Here is a 6,654-nt window from a genome sequence, read left to right on the forward strand (position 1 = left end):
TGAGATATTGGATTATTGTAACTACCAACGTTGTTCTTTAACACAAAATGTCAAGCAACAATCAATCATCCATTTTTGGGAGGAAATTCTAGCCCCCGTTTTTATTTCTTGGAGTTACACTCAATCACGTTAAACTGTTTGGGTTTTTCATTCTAGATTATTTATAACACAGAGCAGAGGAAGGCATCAATCACAAGGCTGACAGCTGAAGTTGTAACCAGTTGATAATTCACTTGCACTTGTGCTCTTTCCGTGAACCCCACTGATCGCTATTGGAAAGAGGATGCTGCTTCGCCTCGGCCTCCCTGCAGTTTGTTTTTCAAGAAGAAAAAACAAAAAAACTAAACAAAAACAGCAACAGCCACTATGCATTTAGTGGAAGAAAGATGAACCTCTGCGTGTACACTTGTACTTCTGAAAAGTTACTTTTTTGTGTGTGTTGAAATCACTGCAAAAAACAACTTTTACAACTGTTACATCAAATATTTATCCACACACTCTGTGTGTTGCATCATCGGACCTCTCCGCTGAGGGTTATTTATAGCAATTTCCTCCTCTGACCCAATCACTTTGAACTTTACACTGCTAATTTAAAAAAAAACAAAACAAAACAAAAAAAACCTTCCTCTCTTTGTCTGTGTGTTCACGATTCACCGCCAGCGGCTTCCACGGGTCCTTCCACCGAGCTCATCAGTAGTCCCCGATTCAGGTCACATTAATCGTCTCTTCAAGCATTGTTCCTCACCCCTGTGCCTCTGCCAGTGTCTGGGCTATTTTTTAAACAGCTCACGACATAACTCGACCCTTAAAACAATCACCATGGGGTCCAGTCACCAAAGACTCCTCACATCTTTCTTTAGCTACTCTTCAATGTGCACACCGTGTCAAATTAATTCAGTTACACTCTTGCGCCTTTTGCAGATTTGAGCTTCTCTTAAATTCTTCGGAGCTCTGGGCAGTAGAAGCTGAATTTGCTCTCAGTATGGATATATATACTATCCACCAATCAGGCATAACATTATGACCACCTTTCTAATATTTTGTAAGTCTCCCCTTGTGCCTCCAAAACAGTTACTTCAATATACTAGTGGTAGCATTTAGAATACAAACCTCTGAATATTTAGCTTAGCTTAGCTTTGGTTCATAATGCAGAGGAAATGTTGTGTAATGTGTAATGTTGTGGCTGATTGGTGTAGTGTGAGTGGTTTCACAGTTTAAACCTGTAAAGGGTGAAAGAAAAATTGGCGTATGCGGGAAGCTCCTAATTGACAATCAATCAAAAACAAGTGCACCTGTTAAACTCTTCACACATCCAAGTAAGACACACACACAAAAAATGGGTGTTTTCACTTGTTTTGGCTGATTAGAGCTAATGTTTTTTTTGTTTTTGTTTTTCATTCCATTTGTGGGAAAAAAACAAAATAACAAAAGAGTGTGCTGGATTGATATATACACTCTTCTCTGGCACCTCTGCAGGCATAACAGAATATATGTATTCTTTTTTATCTTTTTTTTTTAATGCATTTAATTAAGGTCTCCCAGTCCCATTTGGAACAATTGAGTTGCAAATTACAAAAAGCACTAGAAACCTTTAGGGCATTAAAATAAACATGGCAGTAATGACAAAAGAAGAAAAAAATTCAAGTGCTGCCATACAATCTATTAAAGTAATAATCTTGCTTTTTTTCCCCCTAAGAAATACAATGATCGTAGCTGAGAATCTTTCTGGAAATAACTGTAAGTATATATTTGTACATATCAAACAGAAAAAAAGGGAGAGGCAGGTTTGTTTGTAGCGAGGCAGGCCTACACAGAATCTGCTGGCATGGATCACAGCACAGTGCACACCGGATAGAATTCAGTCCGGCCTAATCCCTCACAACATATTGTTATGTTCACATTAGGATTGCTGTCCTCATGGAGTCGAGGTGAATGCAAGGTTTTATTGACATGAAACAGCAGAACATTTTTCACAGGAGACATTCGGACTTTTCAACGCAGGAAAATAACAGACTTTTTCTTGTCATCCGAGCCGTGGTTCTATTACATGGGTGTAAGTGATTGCTCAGTGTTAGGGTTTCATGCATTCGGCTTTCATTTCGTCTAATCCACCTGTGCTTTTTTGAGCACGCGCACATTTTGTGGTTGGCGGCAACTTAATGAGACCAGACATGCTGAGTAACTTCCACAGTCGTAAGAAATAAGAAGAACGTCTCTATTTATTTCGAGTAGGTGTCTTGAATACACAATTGTGTATACCAAGGGGCCCAAATTACGCATTTATGATTCTGTTACATGCTGCCATGGCAGTGGTTTTAAAAACTGTCTGTGATCTCTTGATTAAAATATCGTGCAGAAGGAATGGGAACTTAGCACTCACTGCTCTGAATTCAAATGTATTTCACAACGTGCCATATAAATGTTTTATATTGGTCCAAAACAAAAGACTTTGCCTTACAGTCTGTGGCTTTAAGAAAGAAATTCAAGAACAGGCTTTTTTGTTTTTGTACAGCTGTCCCATTTCATTTCAAAATAGCAATTTAAATATATTATCTTCATTCAAACATGCAGCAGGAGTGAATGTCATTCTTACAGGCTTGTGAGGTAGGCCTGGGTCAAAGACTACATGCAGATCAGTCTCGGTGTTTTAATCTGTGTGCACTACACGATGGCAGGGATTTACCGCGCTGGCACAATTAAGACAGTGGCAGCGATGCCGACCGGTTGTCAAGTCACGCAGAAAATATGCTTAATTGACTTTCAAATGCATTCCTGCTACTGTCGGAAGAGTAATGGCATCGATCTACGACGGACTGCGATGTTGTGCCATTTAAAAGAAACCCAGAGCGTTCAGAATAAGAACCACTGACGGAGGAGGACTGAGGCTTTACCAACCTGGTCTCTTACATAATTAACAGAATGCCTTCGTTGTGTCCAGAGAGATGTTGTTTGTTGAGTAGGTAAAGAGATGTAAATAAAATAAAGCAATTTTCCTTGAACGTAAGACTGGATTTGTCTCCTGAGCAGGACCATTTTATTATTATTGTTTTATTATTTTATTTATTTTTTATTGCAGACTTATTACTATTCTTTTGGAATGTTAATGTAGTTCCTGCAGCTGTTTGGTTTTGTTTGATAAGCTTCTGTTGTCGTTGTACAAAGAATACATAAAAAGACTATGAATGTAACGGAGAGCCAGGAGCTGCTGCATATGTGAGCGCCGCCATCTTGCTTTGGGCAACCGAGCGATCAGCTTTAGAAAAAAGATTATGGTTTGGAGTAAAAGAAACCCTTTCAGAATGTTAAAGACACGCTGCGAGGCAAGCTTCTCCGATATACAACAAGCTACTCCACCATTTCCATGGCTGCCGTGGCGATGACTCTCACCCCAGCCTGAAATCATCAGTCACTAAACAACTATGCTGTTCATTGATGATCTTGTACCAACCACAGATCTTGTAGTACAAATGAAATAATAAAACAAGTCAGCATGAATGAGAATACATTTTGAACAGTGGCTCATTCGTTTTATTTCTTGGCCATTTGTGAGAATGTAATAAAAAAACATCAAGCTGACAGACACACAGAGACTAAATATTACTGCCTCAGTGCTAATGTCACAGCAAACAATTTCCTATTTACAAATCCCACAGGCACAGATTCTTTCTACCCACCAACTCTTGAAACATATCTAGCTCTTTGCTTAAATATCTATGTACTTGAGAATTTATACTACATCTGCTGATTTGTGGTGGCCAAGTTCCCGTGGGGAGTCAGAGTATACTCTGCTGGATTATTACGAAATATTCTGCATTTAAGTCATTTTACTTAAAGTTAATGTAAGACTTAATTGCAAAAAAAGGACATTGGTCAGTTAATCAGGCAATTAGTTGATCAACAGAAACCAAACTGTAGACTGTATAAAGATGGCGGATGGAATAGCAAAAGTGAAGCCAAAGCGAGCAGAGCTCCCCCTGGTGATGGCTGCAGTATAGGTCATAAGCTTCTCCCCCTACATATAGGAGGATGGGACTTTGTCAAGGATGGTTTCTGTCATTTTAGGTAGCTAATATAATCCTGATGCACAATCAAGTGTAATTTTTCTTCTGTTTAGCTTGTTATGTGACGCTATAGAAACAGGATGTGATCTCATGATGACAAACAGTTGCTGGGATTTGAGTGTCAAACTCGGTTAAAATCCCACCTTTTGCTACATGTGAGGATGGAGAAGCTCCTGACACACACAGACTTAAAAAAAGCTGCGCTCGCATGGACTTTGTGAGGAGAAATGTGCTGGACGTATAGAAGAGAAACTGTAACAAAAGTATCGATCTTGGATCTTGTATCCAAGATCGATACTAGCACCGATACTAGCACTGGTAAAGATACTATCGATTTAGATCGATATGTCCAGGACCCGGGTTACAGCATGAAAGTTGATTTTAAATTTAAATAAATAAATACAGCGTATAATTCAACATTTCTTTGTGGCTGGGGGAGGTAAAGCGGAGCCTAGTGTTAATTCACATACGCTTTGTAGTATCAATTTGGCAAACGGAAGGAAATCACAATGTACATATTCATATACAATCTATAAACCAAACACTTTCCACTTTCAGCTTCTGTAACGTGGTGTCACTGTATTAGTTTGACTGTAGTTGAAGCAAAATTAGAAATTGAGAGAATTTTTCACCTTGATTCTAATAATATGTGTTTAGTGTTTCTCACTATTTTACAGACTAAAATGATGAATCCTTTGTAAACAGGAAAAAAATGTCTGACTAGCAAACTGAACTAATCTCAACGCAGAGGCAAGATGATAAAGGCAAAGAACAAGTCAACATTATGTCACAGAGACAAAAAACTAACAAAACACAATAAAATACACAAAAACAAAACAAAAAAAGAGAACAATAATAATACAAAATGAAACAACAACAATCAAACTACCAATAACACCCATAACCAAAGGTATTTACAATATATCTAAGAATAGTCTAAAACTATAAGGGTTGTTAACTATTAAGGGTTGTTCTGTGACATTGGGTGTTTCGAAGTAAAAGATTTTACTTGCTAAATGTGTGATGACTGGTGGCAAACTGTCCCATATTCTCATTCCTCTGTACATAACAGTGCATTGTCTTGCATTTGTGTTTGTGGCAGGAAGTGAAAAACTACCTCGTGTGGCGTATTTAAGTCATGCCTGTCACCACCATGTGACAGATGATGATAAAGGACACTCAGTATTATTACATAATGAAATATTTCTTACAAAGCAAAGCAGAGAAATAACTGCCCGAACCTTCACTAATGACCAACCTGAGGTTATGTGCATTCTGATGATGATAATGGGCTCGGGGCATCAGGTGAACCCATAGAGCTGGAAGCATTTTTTTATTTTTCTCAAACAGAGAGTGGTGATGGCAAGAAAAGCCAGCTTTGACCATTTACTGGTATATGTTCACGTGTTTCATTTTTTTTTTTATTTTTTTACACTTTACTTCCCCTTGGAATGGGAAATATCCAAAAAGGGTTACCCAGGCAACCAGAGCCTAGCAACCAGCTGTCAGGTACCAAGCAACGTGTGACTGGATAATCTGTTTTTATGTGTTGCACCCATTCATTGGTTTATTCATTAATTTATTCGTTGGACTTGTGAGGTTACGCTAAAGAACGGATTAGATGAGAGGCGATAAAGGTTTTAGAGGTTGTATTTACGCCATCGGAGGAAGTATCTGGTTCTTAATGACATCGCACGCTGATGAGTGGCCACACCACTCGTGGCTGTATAAAACAAAGTGGGAAGATAAAGGGCCCATAGATGTCCCTTCCTGTCCCGTCCTCCCTCAGCCGCGGGCGTTGAACGATGGCTCTCAGTAACTTATGCGACGGCGAAGTTATCGCCATGACTGATGGAGCCTCCGGAGGAATCAATAGCTCTCATGCCTCGTAATGGGTGGAAAATGCCTACATATTTCAGAGCCATTAAATGACCACAGTTACCATACTGAGGGGCAATGTTTCTCAATTTGACCTGCCTTTTCATATCAGGAGGTAGGCCAGATGTGAAAAATTAAAGAGTCAGATACAAATGGGAAAGGTGCGCGTGGCTCTCTGCAGAAAAAAGCATGGGCTCTGAGCTGGAGTGGTGCCGGCTTGTTTTCGGGGTCAAAGGCGATTTGTTAACAGCATCTACTAGATCTGTACTATCCCTTTTAAGTGATAGTGTTCACAGGCAGGCTACAAGATTTATGACCTTGCCTCCCACAATCGTGCACAGTCTCCATTCCTGAGATACCGCATGTAAAGCAAAGTCAATTAAATGATTGGGTGACATGGTGTTTTATCGGAGGGGCCCGTGTCACAAATAGAACCGCGACGCTGGTCACTCATTTGACCTTTAATTATCTTCCCTCAAAACTGGATTAGATAAAGCTGCGCACCCGATGGAAACACGTTGTTATCTATCCCTTCAATTACCCCAGTCCCTTGATGAAGGCGAGGACAGATTAGATTTGAAAGAGGAGGGGGATAAAGAACTCCTTGTAATTTAAGGATAAAGCATGTTATTTTAAAAGCAGTGATTATCTTGAGGATTCGTGTGTGTAAATGTTTACTGCATCCAATCCATCCATCCAGTCTTTCTCATCACCA

Source organism: Mugil cephalus, chromosome 6 (genome assembly GCF_022458985.1).
Source record: "Mugil cephalus isolate CIBA_MC_2020 chromosome 6, CIBA_Mcephalus_1.1, whole genome shotgun sequence".
In the NCBI taxonomy this organism is placed as follows: domain Eukaryota; kingdom Metazoa; phylum Chordata; class Actinopteri; order Mugiliformes; family Mugilidae; genus Mugil; species Mugil cephalus.